Below are 17,500 nucleotides of genomic sequence, written 5' to 3'. Positions count from 1 at the left end.
TTTTTTTTTCTTCAGTGACAGTCTTTTCTCTCCCAGCCTCAGTTCCTTCTCCCAGCCCAAGTCTTCTCTCGTCGCGGTGCTTCCTCACAGATTCACTCTCCTTCATTCTAGACCTCACACTTCCTCCTTGTCTTTTTCTCTTCCCTCATTCTCCTCCTCTTTTGTTTCCCTTTTGCAATCTCCTTCCCCACCTGAGCGCGGTCTCTTTCATCTTCGGTATTTCCTTTCAACCTCACTATTTTCCTCTTTCTCATTGGCGCCTTTCTTCTCCGGCTCAGGGGACCTACTTTCTTTTTCCATTTTCTTCCCTATTTCAGCACGCTCTGTGTCTGCTTTGTTCCTGTCTGCCACGCCCAGCCCCTCCCTGTAAAACTTTCATCCCCATCTTTAGTCAGTCTTTTATTTGTGTCCTCTTCATCGAGCTACATACGGTCGTTCCCAGTTGTTTCTCCTTACAATAGACTGACCAGTGGCTGTAAAATACTTGTTATGACTAGGAACGTCGACGCCACTCCCTGCACAGCCTCCATCCCGCACCTTAATCAATCTTTATCCTGTGTCCTCTTCATCCACGCTCTCTCATCCTTCGTACAGTCTCGTTGTGGTGACAGCTACAATCGTTCCTAATTGTTTCCCCTTACAATAGGCTGATTAGTGACTGTAAAGTGTTGTAGCTGTGAACGGTGACGCTGCATGAAGTCAAAAGAAAAATACAGAAAATTAGCAATAATGTATAATACAAACTGAGCACCCAAATTTGTTGAGTTCATTATGGTTCCGCCGGTGGTTGAGCAAAGGCTGTGAAATAAATGGTATGGTGAGGGACTGAGGGGAGAAAAGCCCGCTAAATGTTGTTCCTTTGAAGTGGGAAGATAAAAGGCAAGTCACTTTAGTTCCCCAGGATTCTTAATACTGTGCAAGGAGACGAAAGCTGTGCGGAGGTGGGAGTACGGGGAAAGGCGTGAGGTTGCGGGGCTTGCCACTAGAAGGAATGAGGGAGTGAGGATAATGGTTAATTCCTGCCTTACGAAGATGGATAAAGTTAGAGTGAGGATGCACAGAAAAAAGAAAGGTTTATGTAGTGCAGCCGCGTGGTTGATGGGGGAAGGTGTCTAGTTAGTGGGCGAGTTCAGAAAGTCGTGAAATTACAGGCGAAGTGATAGCACTAGGTGAGGCGTGGGCTGTTACTGCCACTGTGCCTCCTCCTCCTCCTCTACTACATCTGCTGCTGTTGCTACTACTACTACTACTACTACTACTACTACTACTACTCCTTCTTCTTCTTCTTCTCTTCTTCTTCTTCTTCTTTCTTCTTCTTTCTTCTTCTTCTTCTTCTTCTTCTTCTTTCTTCTTCTTCTTCTTCTTCTTCTTCTTCTTCTTCTTCTTCTTTCTTCTTCTTCTTCTTCTTCTTCTTCTTCTTCTTCTTCTTCTTCTTCTTCTTCTTCTTCTTCTTCTTCTTCTTCTTCTTCTTCTTCTTCTTCTTCTTCTTCTTCTTCTTCTTCTTCTTCTTCTTCTTCTTCTTCTTCTTCTTCTTCTTCTTCTTCTTCTTCTTCTTCTTCTTCTTCTTCTTCTTCTTCTTCTTCTTCTTCTTCTTCTTCTTCTTCTTCTTCTTCTTCTTCTTCTTCTTCTTCTTCTTCTTCTTCTTCTTCTTCTTCTTCTTCTTCTTCTTCTTCTTCTTCTTCTTCTTCTTCTTCTTCTTCTTCTTCTTCTTCTTCTTCTTCTTCTTCTTCTTCTTCTTCTTCTTCTTCTTCTTCTTCTTCTTCTTCTTCTTCTTCTTCTTCTTCTTCTTCTTCTTCTCTTCTTCTTCTTCTTCTTCTTCTTCTTCTTCTTCTTCTTCAAAAGCAACATACTACTACTGCTACTACTACTACTACTATTGCTACTGCTACTACCACTACTACTGCTACTACTGGTACTACTACTACTACTACTACTACTACTACTACTACTACTACTACTACTACTACTACTATACTACATACCAGCACTTCCAATGCAATCATCACTAAACACACACACACACACACACACACACACACACACACACACACAACATTACCAGACAAACTAAATCACATCACAGTCAAGAAACGAACCGAAACAGGTGTGAGGAAATAAAAACAGAAAAACTTTCACGACACCTTAGAAATAAGTGAACCAACTGAATATTCAAGCCAGAAATGCACCGTTGTCTCAATCTTTTGTTTTTCTTTTATTCTGTTTTCTCTCTTTCGTAACTTTCCTTATCTGGCGGCGCTCCTTTTTCCTGCCTCGCTCGCTCGCCTGCAGTTTGAAGACGTACCTTAAAGCGAGTGACGTGCCCACCGCTCCCACTTTAAGAGTAACCTTGATGACAGCGGCGACGACCCTTGCATTGTAGTTCAGGCGCCGTTCCCTTTACCCTTGCCCTTAATGATAATGACGCTAGTGATAAAAAGGGGAAGGATGATATGGATATGGTTATTAATGGTGATGATGGTTGTGGTGATGGTGGTGATGAAGATGATGGTGATACGTAGTAAAAGAAAATGATAATAATGATACTACTACTACTACTAATAATAATAATATAGTGATGCTTCTGCTCTTACTACTACTACTACTACTACTACTACTACTACCACAATCACCACCACTATTACTACTTCTGCTACTACTAGTACTACTACCACCACCACCACCTTTACTGCCACCACTATACTTATGATGATGATGATGATGATAATAATAATAATAATAATAATAATAATAATAATAATAATAACAACAACAATAATAAAGCCTCGAATAGTAACAACTATCTCAAGTAGCATGGGAAAGAACTATTGAAACAGTCACACTCGAGAGGAAGTTTGTGTGTCTTGAAGGGAAGTTTGTGTATACAGAAGTGTACGTAGGTGGGTCAGCCGGATCGTGTAGCGGGCACCTCATGACTTCCTGTATGATTCTTCTCACAGCTCCCGCCTCACTGTCACTGCCCGTGCCACTTCAACATCTTACTCTTATTACTTGAGGAAGAAGAAATTGAATTGAATAGATGAATGTGTAAATGAGTAGTTAAATAAATGAACTGTTTAATGAAATAAGTAAACAAAGAAATAAACAAACGAGCAAATAGACGAGTTAACAAGTGAATAATTGAAAAAGATCGACAAATCCACACGTAAATAAATAAATGAATAAATAAATAAGCAGATGAATACATAAATAAATAAAAATAAACAAGTAAATAGAACAAAATAGAATGGAAAAAAAAAGTGCAGTGAATACTTCAATAAAATATCAGTAAGAGAAGTACCAGCTGATGTCTAACAGATCGAGTTGGTGTGCGACAGGAATACTCGTGACTTCGCATCTTACAACGGTAGACAGAGAGGCGGGATGGCCAACACGAGCATGCCTTACCTGATAAAACCTTGTCTACCGCTGCCAGGTAAATACAACGTGTGGAGAATCGCTTTCCTTACACTACAGAAGCCTCGCGCCAAGATATTCACCACTATTTGAAGTAGGAGAGATAAAAGAGACTTAGTTGTTGGTAGAGTTCAGTTTCAGTAATCTTCATAAGCTGCTTGTTCCCTTCATTATATTACTCTACATTTTTCCTGTCAAACTATGAGTAAAAACTTCACGGCAAGATATATAACAGACTTGAAAGCATGGGTGATAAAAGAAACATAGCTGTGAGGGGTATAGTTCAGCTTTAGTATTTCCATTAGCTGCTGGTTTTTTTTTCGCTGTATTACTTGTACATTTCTTCCTACGACACCCAATCCCGGTCCTTTTCTTTCTCCCAGGACAGATCAGGTGCATACTCGTGCGTGCTCCTTCCACGACTGTCCATCATCTTGCTTGTCTTACCCATCTGGGGCATGTTGCAGTGTCAGTAGAATTGTGCACTGTTTCTTTTAGCACACTGCTTGTCTTGTCACGTGTTCAGGACAAGACATCAGGAATGCTGGTGGATAAGGACCTGGATGGAGTAAAGTGCGCGTGTGTGTGTGTGTATTAACTTGATTGTGTGTATCTTGTAGTACTGAAGATCTGAATTTAACTCGTGGGAGCCTATCTCAAAATTGGCATTAATCCAGTCTTTCCTGCAGTTGATGCACGAGTGTGTGTGGAGGCTGAGGGGTGTGGATGGGTGGGTATGTGTGCGCGTGCGTGTTTATCAGAAAGTTGTCTTTCTGCTACAAATCATACTTTTTAAAAGAGATAAAAAAAAGTTTATCCATCAAGTGGGAGAAGAAAGGGACTGCTGCTTTGAAGGACTACTCCCCCTTCTCTCATCACTCCTGCAACAGCTCCCACCCTCCCTCCCTTCTCTCTTGAAAACTCCCTTTAAGCTGCAGCTCCTCATGAAGGCTCTCTGATGTAGTTTCTCTGAAGTGAATCTCTTGGTCCTTGGGTATGAAATTTAGCAGAGCTCCGCTGCTTCAAACTGCTCTCCCTCCCACCCCGCACACACCTTGCCTCACCCTCATCTCCAGCGCCTCCTTTGTAGTTGTCCCACGACTATTAGTCAACGCTTGCACGTCATCTAATGGCATAACTTTTCACGTGGCAGTGAAGGATCCTGCGAAAGTGTAAGGATAAACGAAAGAAGCTAATCGATTAAAAAAGTAATATTAGTATACTACTGCAAGGAGGAAACCAGGCTGAGCAGCACATGTCAAGTGGGTGTGTAGCTGCGTTAGACGAGTGAACACTGCGTTGCCAGGCCAGTCCATCCCTGCCATCCAACACTAGGTTAGTAGGCGTCCATGAATGAGCCTGGCCATGCGAGGGATGGTGGCGGGAGTGGGATGTGCAGATTCATGAAATGCTAGGGATGTTTACTCCAGGATGGAAATGTAGAGGCAACAGGTTCAAGTATTAGTCCAGGATCACAAGAAAACTCTCTTTTCATTGATGAACGTGCCACAGACTGTCCTGACACTGGGCTCCTTCACGTGCCGCCATCATATTCCCGCAATACTCAGCCGGCAGCCAGTAAAGTAAAATCACCGTTTGACATTTACCATGCATTACCAACCTTCCACAATGGCTATAACCATATTATTTTTTTTCTTTAGTTAGACGAAATCATTATATTTTTGTTGTCCATTCAAATATATTTCATGTCAGATAAAATGGAATATTTTTGTAGCAGCCACGACCAAACCACGACACTGTTCGGTGACTTGTTTGAAAACAATATGGTATCAGCACATGTTTGGAAAAACATTTGTATTTCACACACACACACACTCTCTCTCTCTCTCTCTCTCTCTCTCTCTCTCTCTCTCTCTCTCTCTCTCTCTCTCTCTCTCTCTCTCTCTCTCTCTCTCTCTCTCTCTCTCTCTCTTAGATCCATTCTTCTTTGTATTTATTTATACATATCTCACCATACCTATAAGATATCCACATTTTAGTTTCTATCGTAATATGTATGTATCTGTACGTGTCTGTCTGCCAGTGAGTCACGTTGTTTACCAATGAAATCAATGTTTATTTATTGGTCTAAGACTCTAAGTCAACCTGCCTGTATGTAAGTATACACATGACTACTTATATGGTACACTCGTAAACACACACACACACACACACACACACACACACACACACACACACACACACACACACACACACACACAAGCAAGCAGCGTGTTGGTAGAGGGTGAACCCAGCATTGGTCTCAGGAGGTCTGCGATGAAACCTTGAAATTACGCCGAGCCATTTATCTTGTTGGAAGATTAATTATAATTACAATTTGTATTTCTTGCGGACTTTCGTACCTCGTAACGTCAATGTAGGCTAGACATTCATTTGTATCATTGTGATGTCCTTGTAGGCTTGGTATTCATGATTCACCATGGCGTCATTGCAGGATAGTTATTAATTTGTTTTACTGTAACGTTATTGTACCTAGGCTAGTTATTAATTTGTTTTTATCGTGTAGGTTACATGTTCATTTATTTATTTGTTTTTTCTCTCGGAAGTGGTCGGCCGTTGCCCTTTGGCGGGGGTGACGAATATTTTACTTCCGTGGTGGTGCAGTAATGTACAGAAATTAACAGTCTGTCACTTTTATTGCCTGGACGAGTAAGGCGTTGGAACACTCCCTTCAGTCTCTCTCACAACACATTTAACGACAAGTCCGCCTTTGGCTATGCAGTGTCCTTGGTGAGCTTGTGCAAGAGAGGCATGCAGGGCTGTTATAAATAGAAACAGAAGGGACCGTGGGATGGAAGTGTCAGGGTAGGTAGGTCTCCACTGTCCCCTTCCTGCCTTTCTGCTCACTGCGCGTGCATTCCGCTGCACTGCCCTTAGCATTCCTCAAAACATAAATCATTCTTGCTAAACGGGTCTTTGGTATCTTAGAAGTCATTAAAATTCGTAGTTATATTTCCAGGCATAAGAGAACGTGGCAGTTAGTGATGCTGTTAACAGATGAATAATGTTTTCAATAGCTTCTAGATGCCTTTTTGCTAACCAGTCGGTGGTAGCGGTGACCTGCACATACACCTGCTGTCCACCCACGTAATGCATGTGTTGGCAAGAATATGATTTAAAAGCCCCGATATCAGAGATTGGGGACGTTATGCAAAAAAGTACGAAATAAGCCAGCTCTTCAGTGAATCGTCATCAGTCTAACTAAAGTATCATCTAGATGGGGATCTGGAAAAGGCACTTCATGCACAGTGCACACTAGACGCTGCAGCCTGTGTGGTACTGCTGCTCCTTTTATTGCTTTAGTCCTAAATCTCAGGCTAAATAACCTTCTTCATTCACTTTCACTACGTTTTGTGTGTTTCCCCTTTGTTCAGTTAACGGGGAAGTTTTTTGTGACCTTCGAGTTTATGTACGAGTGTGCTCCTCACTGAAGACTCATGTACATACAGTAGTGATCAGAAGCCGAATTATTGGTTGTACTCGCTTAGACTGTTTTTTTTTTTTTTATTATCATCATTTATATATATATATATATATATATATATATATATATATATATATATATATATATATATATATATATATATATATATATATATATATATATATATATATATATATTTTTTTTTTTTTTTAATGTCGGAAGGGTTCATCATTTTCCTTCAATCTTAAGACCTCAGTTCTGATGACAATTTCTTTACAAGTGAAGTTTGATGTACAGTGGTTATCAAGAATCAAATTACTCTGTGCAGTCTTTTCTTTCAATCTTCAGGTTTATGTTTTGATGACGGTCTCTTTACAAATCTGCCAACTGAGAGATTTTGCGAGCATACCAGAGGACGTCAGATCGAGAAACAGTCAGCACAATGGTACTGAGTGCATCACGTTAATAGATTTCTGACCACCACTGTACAAACCGCTTGCAAGACCTGAATGAAATAAGTACATGCTTATCTGTTGGTTTTTCATATGAAGTTGCCTGACACTAATATAATTATCCTCACTAACAATTAAGGCATAGTTATCGTAAAGTGCCTGCCGCTGGTGGAAAAGTTTAGGCAAATAGTTTAGATTATATTTATTACGTGTTCCGCAGACTCTCGTGGAAATTATGAAGTTATTTGTATATGATGTTTATGGCACCAGGTGCAGGAATGATGGAGTTGGTGAAGCATTCTGATGGGCGCGATCTTAATTAAGGATGTGAGGCTACTGCCGGGAACATATATGGACATACATTCATGTATAGTACATACATACATACATACAAACATACATGCATATATAGTACATACAAATATGCATGCATATAAAATACAATAGCCGCTATAACAACACAAAGAATAGAAGCAACAACAAAAAAATCAATACAGACAACAGCAACAACAACAGCAACAAGAACAACAGCAACAACAACATCGCAGCGAGAGCACAAACAACAGAAGCATCAACAACAAAAACAACATCGCAGCGACAACACAAACAACAACAACAACAATAACAAAAACAACAAAATACCAATGACCGAAACATCATCAAAAGAACATTAACAAAAGCAACATTTAAGATCAACTTATGAAAAAAGAAAAAAAAAAAATATATATACATATATATATATATATATATATATATATATATATATATATATATATATATATATATATATATATATATATATATATATATATATATATATATATATATATATATATATATATATATATATATAATACATTTCAGTACCATCTGTACACACGTTACTTAGACGAATAACAATAAAAACTGGCCAAGCTGTCGATATCACCCGTAGTGCTTGTTTACGTGGTGAAGGGCGCTTCTGTAAAGGTGCAGAGCGGGTAACGGGAGAGCGGGACCAGGAGGGCGCCACTTGCCTCCCGCCGTGACAGCCATCCACACTGGTGCTGATTGGACAAGCAAACATTGGGCTGATTGAAGTTCCCATTCTTAGACTCTCTCTTCTCTCACAGGGTCTATTTGCAAAGACCGCAGAGGCGATTGGACTGGTTCTCATGATGTATAATACTTGTTAAACTGACGCAATTCATGAAAACAGTTTTGAAGAGTCCTATGACTTCACTAGAGCCATGTGAAATTAGACCAGTAAGCAAGAAAGCGAAATCATTAAGAATTGATTCCTAAATGTAGCGTCCATTATCGTGCTGCGACTTGCAGAAAAAAAAAGGGGAGAGAGAGAGAGAGAGAGAGAGAGAGAGAGAGAGAGAGAGAGAGAGAGAGAGAGAGAGAGAGAGAGAGAGAGAGAGAGAGAGAGAGAGAGATATATCGAAAAATGTTGTTAAAAGATATATATGTGAATTTGCAAGCTGTCTTAATATTCAGAATATCTCAAATATTATACTCGTACGTATAAAAAAAATAGTTTGAAGAAAAAGGAAATCGTCTTGTATGTGTTTAATTAGTTTCTATATTAGTGTAATCACACTCTCATAAACTGGAGACGACTGAGGCATCGGAAATGCATACATGAAACCCCAAGAGGAATTGTGGACTTCATCATATAAACTTTTAAGACATCATCATCATCATCACCATCATCATCATCATCATCATCATCATCATCATCATCATCATCATCATCATCATCACCATTGTCACTTTCTGATTCCACTGCAGGGTAATAACTCTCCTCAGCCTTCTCATTTCAGTCAAATGCGAAGTTCTTCCCATCTGTCTATTCGTAACTATAGTATCTAGTTCGCTGCCTGCCCTGCCTTCCTTTACCATTTCTGGGATATAATTTCTTTATCCTAATCGTCGATACATTATCAGTTCGGCGCATGTGTACCAGTGAAATTTATTCATACTCAAATCGTCTTGCAACATTTTAATCTCACTGTGACAACCGCGTATTGGTCTGAGAGCGCACACACCACCACCAGGAGACATTGATCAAAAAGGAGTATCTACAGTAGTGACATCTGTGGCCGCACCTTCTGAAGTTGGAAAGAAGGCAAAGAGATAAAAGTTGAAGGCCAGTGTATGGCTTGGCGCTGCCCTTGTGTCGAAAATCTCCAAGGCAATCTGACATTTCCAAGAGGGGACGCCGTAAGAAGCAACTTTTCTGGTGGCGAGGAAAAAGGAGAGCCAACAGTGGGCGGACGCTATCCCGTGGCGAGGTAACAGATGGACAACTTTAGTGAGGACCCGGGGAGGGGACGGCGGGCCATGCGGACAACACCGGATGAAGAGGTGGGATTTACACTGCGGGGGAAGCTACAGGCCATGGGTGTGTTCTCTTTTACCCAAGTTAGTTAAAGTGGTTGAGACGAGTCGCGATCTCAGAACATGTGGAAATTATGTGTTTTTCTTTTTTGGGGAATTCTGGCGTCTACTATAAAATTTAATATTATTTTAAGCCTCGCCTGCTGTCATTTGCTATTTCAAACGTTTATTTATTTAATATTCGAAAGCATTTTTAATTGCCATTCCATGTTATTTACATTTTTAGGCGTTTAATATTTTTAGCGTGACATGACTCCAGCTGTTGCGGCCCAGAGAGGATATTAATAAATCAGTCTTACGTAAAATGCCAGAGTTATGTCGGCTAACCGCGGCGCCATATTGCTGCTGTTGCTGATAGTGGGATGAGGCCCACTGATCAACAGAAATACCCCACGCCAAACTTACAGATGATACCAGACATTGACCTAGCTAGGTGTTCCCCACCATCTTATGTTTAGAGCGACACAATCCTTGTCTCCTCTCTACCGCAGCAATAAGAAATAAAAAAAAATATATATCGACAGTAACTTCAGATGGTTTATATGTGCCAGTATTACTTATAGAGAAATCGATTAAATAATGAAAGACTATTCCTTCTTAGAACTGGTATTACGTTATTTTCTGCATCACCTTCCTTCCTTTAGCCATTCCCTCACTCCTTACTGCATTGCTACACCTATAATGCCTCTCTGCCCCTCTTCTCTGTCCGGCCCGTCCGCCAGCCACCAATGTCCCACCACCAGGTAAACACTTCACGGCGCAATGTCCAGCAACCTATCACTGTACCGTAACCAGTTCTGCTGCGGGAGCTTTAGTCACTTTGAACTGAGAAAGAGAGAGAGAGAGAGAGAGAGAGAGAGAGAGAGAGAGAGAGAGAGAGAGAGAGAGAGAGAGAGAGAGAGAGAGAGAGAGAGAGAGAGAGAACGTACAATCCATCCCGTCTTTACTTACAATCCATCCCGTCTTTACTTCATTACGCTGGAGTCGTTCCTGCCACCTCCCTTCTTAATAGTTCCGTTTGATAAAGTTGTTTGCGAATGGGTTTGTATTGCGTGGCGCCAACCGTCCCCTGTACGAGATGCGCGCTAATCACAACTCACACAAATGGATCAAACAGTTCAAAAGCGTAGAGGTTTAATCGTAACATCGAACTCGACTGATACCACGCCCCGAAGTGTTCTCACGATTCCACTTGTTTAACATATGAACATTTTCCATAAAAGACTTCTCATAAATGTGAATAGTATTAGTGGCGTTATATGCGACAACCTTTCGTAACCATTGGCATCCCCTCGTCGCTTTCTTTTGCTTCCAGTGGCATTGGACAACTTCCTTGGACCGAGCTTTGCCAAATTTCCACGAACTCGGATTTGTTTTTTTCCTATACATACCGTGTTTTCTTTTTCTTCCCCGATACCAGTGTGGGTGGAAGGGAGGCTGAAGCGGCCACAGTCGTAACTGCGACCATGAGAGTTGTAGGAGTGGGCGCCGGGAAAGGGGTGGGAGAAGTGCGTGGAAAGGAGAAAAAGACGACGAAGAGAGAGGGGGAGAGAGGATGAACGCTTCGGGAAGGGAGAGAGCAAGGAGGAATTTTGCTTGCCGCCAGTGAAGAGAAGAACAAAAACTTTCCTTAGTCCATTTATGTTGATAAAGGATAAAAGAGAAACGATTGTCAATTTAGGAGTGAAAAGTCTGTTGCTTGTTTTATTTACTGAGGTGAGAAACGAACATTACATTGCAAAGGCCGTTGCCGAGCTGTGGCTGTACAGGAAGGGGAGAGCAGGGAAGGCATCGATTACAACCATTCACTGTAAACTTTTGTAGGGGATATCTTTTGCAGTGATGGGATGGAGGAGGCCGCTGGTTCTTTCTCGCTACAGGCCCCCAAAACTCCCTGAGCAGTCTTCACTTGTTTGTTTGTAAGTCATAAACATCAAGGTAACGAGGCTGCCTGGGGGTCTCCTTGGTGGTTCGGAGCGTAAGTCAGCAGGTCTCTTGACACTAGCCGCGCCAAGCCAAGCCACACATGGCCGCCAAGTTTTGTCCTCCTGTTGCAACTCTATCAAAAGCTAATGAAATTACGGAAAGTTCTCGAAGGACTGTAAACTTTGGTAAATTTGGACGCCAGGAAGTTTGAGATGGCAAACTTTGCTCGAATCTTCCTCATTCATCGTTGTATTCTTAAAGAAATCTTAAGATTCCTGCCTTTCTGTTTCTTTACCACTGATGGTGCTCCTTGACGCTGCCTTGACGCAGTAAAGGTCAGACCGAGACACGAGTCCCAAGGGGCTCCGTGGGTAAAGGGAACTTGCCACTTGCTGTGTGCACTGCGGCACTGACGGGGGATGGCTCCTCTGCCGGGGGAAGGCGGCGTGGCGTGGCTGTGCATGAGGGCAAGGCGACAAAGAAGGGAGAGGAAGGAGGGGAAGGGAGATGAAAGGTTTGTCTCTTGCATCAAAACTGGAAGAGGAACGTTTTTCAACAACCAGGTTTCCTTTCAGCGGCATTTTATCAACATCCTGTGGGGACCTGAGAGGAGGACCAGCAAGCAAGCCAAGAGGCATGACGCGCCTCTCAAGGTCTGCATGGAGGCCAAGCAAACACCAAGCGAGGCGAGAGAACTCTTTATGAAATAGTATTGTGACAGGCGTCCAATATTTAACTGGAAGAAAGAGGCCGCCCACATGCACAACCCGATTAGCTGAAGATTTTATTTTATTTTATTTTATTTTATTTTATTTTATCTTTATTTATTTTATTTTATTTATTTATTTATTTATTTTTTCAGAAACCTCGTAGTTATTACGGCACTTGGTCCCTGAGGATATGCAGAGTCACATTCCTCTGTGATAAAGTGATGGCGGGAGTCCGTAGATGGGCTTCTCAGAACAGGAAAAAAATATTGGCCCGTACCAAGAGGCATGAAGGTCGAGCATGCGTACCTTCCCTTCGACAATGTAGGCACGGTCTCAGACCGTGCCTTCAATTCTTACCACAAGTCGTTCGGGAAGGTAAAGTAGGAGGCGGTATGACACGCGTGGGTGTTGGTAACAATGCTATATGACTTGAATCCAAATCTGAGCGCCAACTTGTGAAGAACGGCAACATAAAAAAAATATTTTCTCATGTAGTTTGATATAATTAGATAATTTATTTATCTAACCTACCATTTTCTTTTTGGGGGATGACCTGATATTGTACAAGTGTCCTGGTTCGAACAGCCACACTGTGTCTGCCACCCAACGAGCGGCACCCTCAGGCCCAGCCCGCACTTTCCTTTATGAGCAGTAGTCTCGATTAGCTTCGGGCACGGGTTTACCGGCTGGCATCCCTCTGTACCTCCCTCAGTTTACATTAATATAAAGCAGCCTTTTTACAACTGTGTTTCCTTGACACCTCTTGGTGCACACCATGGACAACTCTGCGCATTGAAGGCTCGTGCTGTAGTTGTAAAAAGACAAACATATTTGCTGCAACTATAATGCACGACTTTCCAATCAGGAAAATATTTTCTCAGGTTGTTTTAACTAAACTAAAACTATTTGCCATGCTAAATTTGGAAAATAAACATTTTTCCTCGAAGGTAAACCGGATGACACGGTGTAGACCTTGCCTTTCGTTCGTCTCTCCCGGAAACCTTCGTTCTAGAAATTCAGCAGACTCTCAGTTCGCATCATCCTTCCCTTTGATCTTCGTCGCTAAATCTTCATGACTCTTGGTACGGACCGTTATGTCGAGTATAATGGTCTTAAGTCAGGATTGTTGTGGGGAAGCTAAGAAAAAAAAAAAAAAAGAAAAAGAAAAAAACGCGCTTAGCTATCGAATGTGTTACTCATCACAGGCACTCGAGCCCCGCAGCTGCTTCATGAGGGAGGGGAAACGAGTACAATGCTGCCTCACAGTTTGCTTATTTATTGATTTTATTTATTCTTTTTTTTTTTTCATAAGAATACGAGAAAATAAAGGAAGCTGCAGGAAGCCATCAGTCCTACACGTAGCAGTCTTTGTATGAAACGCACTTAACTATTTCCACTTATCATCCGCATCCATAAATTTGTCTAATCTTACCCATGATACATCCACACGTCTCCCAACACCCCCCTCCTCATCAGTGCGGTGCTCCTGTCCTCTGACAGCCACCCTCTCCCTGTGATGAAAGAAAAGAAGAGAAACATTCTTTGATATATGCACATAAATGAAGGTATGAAATATCCACAGCTCGGCCTTGCCACTCACCGCGTCCCAAGGCAACCCATGTCTGTATGTATGTATGTATGTATGTATGTATGTATGTATGTAAGTATGAATGTATATATGAATGAATGTATGTATATCCTCAAACGTGCGTCGCTGCATGGAGTTTTATGAAATACGTAGAATTTTTATTTTTTTTTTATTTTTTTTTTTTGGTGGGGAGGGTGTAGAAGAATTGGTTAGGTATTCCCAGAGTGTGGCGTCAGGAGTGTGGGACAATGAGTACACTCCTGCCTCCATCCCGTCCCTCAGAAGGAGACGCGACCAAGAGCTGCTGCCGTGTTGTCCTCGACCTCTGTGTGGCGGCTCTTGTTTATACTCGACACAAACTTCACAACACAAACTTCCTATCTCTCCGCCATAACCTCTTATTTGGTGTTCCTTTGTTTAAGTAGCACCGAGGCGGGAAGCGGGAGAGGGTGGGTGGGCGGGATTCCTCATGACCACTAAAGTATTTTGTTTCTTTATTATGATGTATGAATGTTATCATCCGCAGGTTCAGTGTTTATCTCAAATACGTCACAGACAGATACAGTGATGAGCGTTTCCTTTGTTTCTTGCCGACAAAAGAACCCCATAGCCTCTTCCCCCACGAGAGAGAGAGAGAGAGAGAGAGAGAGAGAGAGAGAGAGAGAGAGAGAGAGAGAGAGAGAGAGAGAGAGAGAGAGAGAGGGAAAGTCCTGATTAAAAAAAAAGTGCAATGAATGATCAAACATTGTAAGACAAGAAAGGAAGGAAATGAAAAATGATCAGAGGAGTTGAAAGTGAAGCTGAGTGTAGAGTAAAGAGATGAGAGGCGAGAGGAATCCCAAAGCCCGATGTGGTGGGGAAGCGGGGAGGAACAGAGCGTCCCATTAGCGCCTCGCCGCCCAGCTCTATCGTCCTTAAACACCAGGCAGGGGAGGTTCTCTTCGCGACGCGTGCTGCGGTGCTCTGCTCCATCAATGTCACTTCGGGAGAAGAATGACGCAGCTTTATAACAATATTTACTTCCTGATCCAATCCGTCTTGCTTAGTGTTGCTTTACCATGCAGTGCAACGCCATGAATCATAACAATATGAAACAGGCTCTACTACACACACACACACACACACACACATGCTATATAATGTGTAGACTGTTTTTTTACAACATGTGTTTTATTTCATTACCGCTACAGGGCACAGGGAAATAGAACTCCGAAGAGAAGTGACTTGAAAGCAAGGAATTAACTCAAGTTTGCAGTCGTTCGTGGAATTTGAAAGTGAAACCGTATTAGTGCTATTTTCCTCACCTCGCGACGCCTCAGCGCTCGCAAGGCTGGAGACATTCATGGGACACTAATCCTGAGGGAGGCCCAGCACAAACACTTCCCCTCCTGGACACTGAACAGGACTCTGGAGTAGACATCCAACTCTTGGTGCCGTGTGCCATCACCACCACCACCACCACTACCACTGTCTACCTTCCACGCACAGCACCGACGCAACCTGTCCAAGGTAAGACTCGCTTGATTATCTTTGTGTTAAAGTTTTCACAGCTCGTCTGGTGTTATGAAGCCGTATCGTGGTGTTATAAAGCGACAAGTTGCGTTCAGTCCTGGGATGGGATGTTATACGTAACGGCCCCTCCCCACACACACACATACGCACACACGTACACTATTAGTAATAGCATGCCCCTTCACGTCAGTCTCCAGATGAGCCGGAGTTGTTGAGGCATTCATGGTGATGGACGACAAAGGGTAGACGAAGACAGCGTGTGTTTGTGTAGCGGTGTAATGGGTGTGTCAGGCAAGAGAGACGGGGACGCGACGGGAGGAGGAAGAGTAGGAGGATGATACTGTTACAGGAAATGGAGTTAGGCAGAAAGTACCGAGATAAATAGCTATGGAATAAGGGGAAAGGATGAGACAGAAAGGAGCCGTCAGGAGCATTTTTTTAATTTTTTTTAATGTAAGCGGGATACGGACAACAAAAGATTCTTAAAAAAATGGTCCACCTGAGTGCCAGCCCCTAAGCAGAGGCCAAGAAGGATCAACGAAAATTGGAGGATATGGACAGATTGTAAGATAGGATAGTGGAGGAAATAGAGGAGGAGGTGTACGGATGTAAATACAGGCAGGCTGGTGTTAGGGTCGCCATCGGGATCTGGGTAAGGCACACCCCTGGGATTAGCGCTGGCCGTACACAGTATACTATCTTAATAGCATCAATGGAATAAAGTCTTTTGAAAGGGCTCGGCGCGAGTTCCAGCACCTATTCTTTGCCTCGCTGCTGTGTATGTTCAGCACAGGCACAGTTCTACACAAGATTAACGCGAAATACACTTACTACAGTCAACATCAGTATTATTTCCTACATCACTTTGTTGCTTTATTTCCAGGAACGCAAGTGAGCACCTTTCCACATTTCACAAGCTTTGCAGAGTTAAATGTTCAATGTTCCGCTCGTAGCAATCACTTATTTCAAATTCTGGCCGGCGGAGAGCCATTACCTAGTTTCAACTCCGGGTTTAGTTGGCAGTTGGCAACGGCCGCTTCGTCCCGCAAAGCCTTTGATCCTGTTACAGACTTGGAGAGCGCGGTCACAAGCTCCTGAGGCGGCTCTCAGCATGCCGGGGCGGGGCGGATGGCGGGCGGGTTGGCGGGAGAGGTTGAGGGACGCATCATCACATTATTTCATGCCTTAAAGTTGTTGTGCCGCGGACCATATTCATCCTGGTGAGCATCAGTGAAGGACACACAAGTACGTGGTCATCACTGAAGCTCTCGAGATATTGTATTTATGCGGCACGAGTTTCCAGATTCTGAGTTTCTCTCTGGAATTGCTGTACAAGTCTTTGAAACGCGCCCCACATTGCATTGAGTCCTGTTGCAGAGAGATTAGTCCTGTTTTCTCTCTCTCTCTCTCTCTCTCTCTCTCTCTCTCTCTCTCTCTCTCTCTCTCTCTCTCTCTGCGGCACGGGAAGTAGAGTGAAGCTTATGTTACAAGTGTTACAAAAAGTGTCTCAGTATCAAAGGTAAAGCGTAAAAAAACTCTGCGGATAGAAACACACACACACACACACACACACACACACACACACACACACACGTCGTGGGTAGACTCTTCATCATCGCCTCTTGTGACCACCAGTACTCCGTTGTCGTGATTGCCTGCCGGTCTGCTCCGTATTGATATTCTTACAAAAGAAACCTCAGCGTTACCTGTCTTGGATACATCTTCTCATCAAACCCGATGCTAATGCCAGACGCGAAACAGCTCAAGGCTTCAATCTCGGTTTTATGAATCACGCGCGTTGGTTCGGTGAGCAGTGGAGAGGTAGTTAGTGAGTGTGACGTTATGTATCCTTTAATGTAGATAATAAAATGTCAAGTGTTGTAATGAAGCGAGCGTCAGAGGTGTAGGCGGGACTTTTATACTGTAATTATTTCTCTGCACCGAGCCAGAAAATGAAGCCAGCTGGAAGGAGGTCTTAAGGTTTCATGTTGTGCACTGGTCCCGAGTGTGTTGTGAGTATCTGGCTGCCTGTGTTGTGCCATGCTCGTGTTAGTACGAGAATGTAAAT

General features: G+C 42.7%; 1 protein-coding gene across 6 annotated transcripts in view; it reads left to right on the top strand.

Moving 5' to 3' along the window:
* LOC135089876 (uncharacterized) overlaps positions 1–17,500 on the top strand; it is a 148,483-nt gene that overhangs the window by 12,091 nt on the left and 118,892 nt on the right. For all 6 annotated transcript variants that reach the window (XR_010261683.1, XR_010261682.1, XR_010261678.1 and 3 more), the window contains exon 2: positions 15,111–15,429. The gene's annotated coding sequence lies outside the window, so the exon portion shown is untranslated. The remainder of the gene's footprint in view (positions 1–15,110; positions 15,430–17,500) is intronic.

The sequence above is a fragment of the Scylla paramamosain genome, chromosome 3 (assembly GCF_035594125.1).
Source record: "Scylla paramamosain isolate STU-SP2022 chromosome 3, ASM3559412v1, whole genome shotgun sequence".
In the NCBI taxonomy this organism is placed as follows: domain Eukaryota; kingdom Metazoa; phylum Arthropoda; class Malacostraca; order Decapoda; family Portunidae; genus Scylla; species Scylla paramamosain.
The sequence above is the reverse complement of the archived record's forward strand: the minus strand, read 5'-3'. Positions and strand labels throughout refer to the sequence as shown.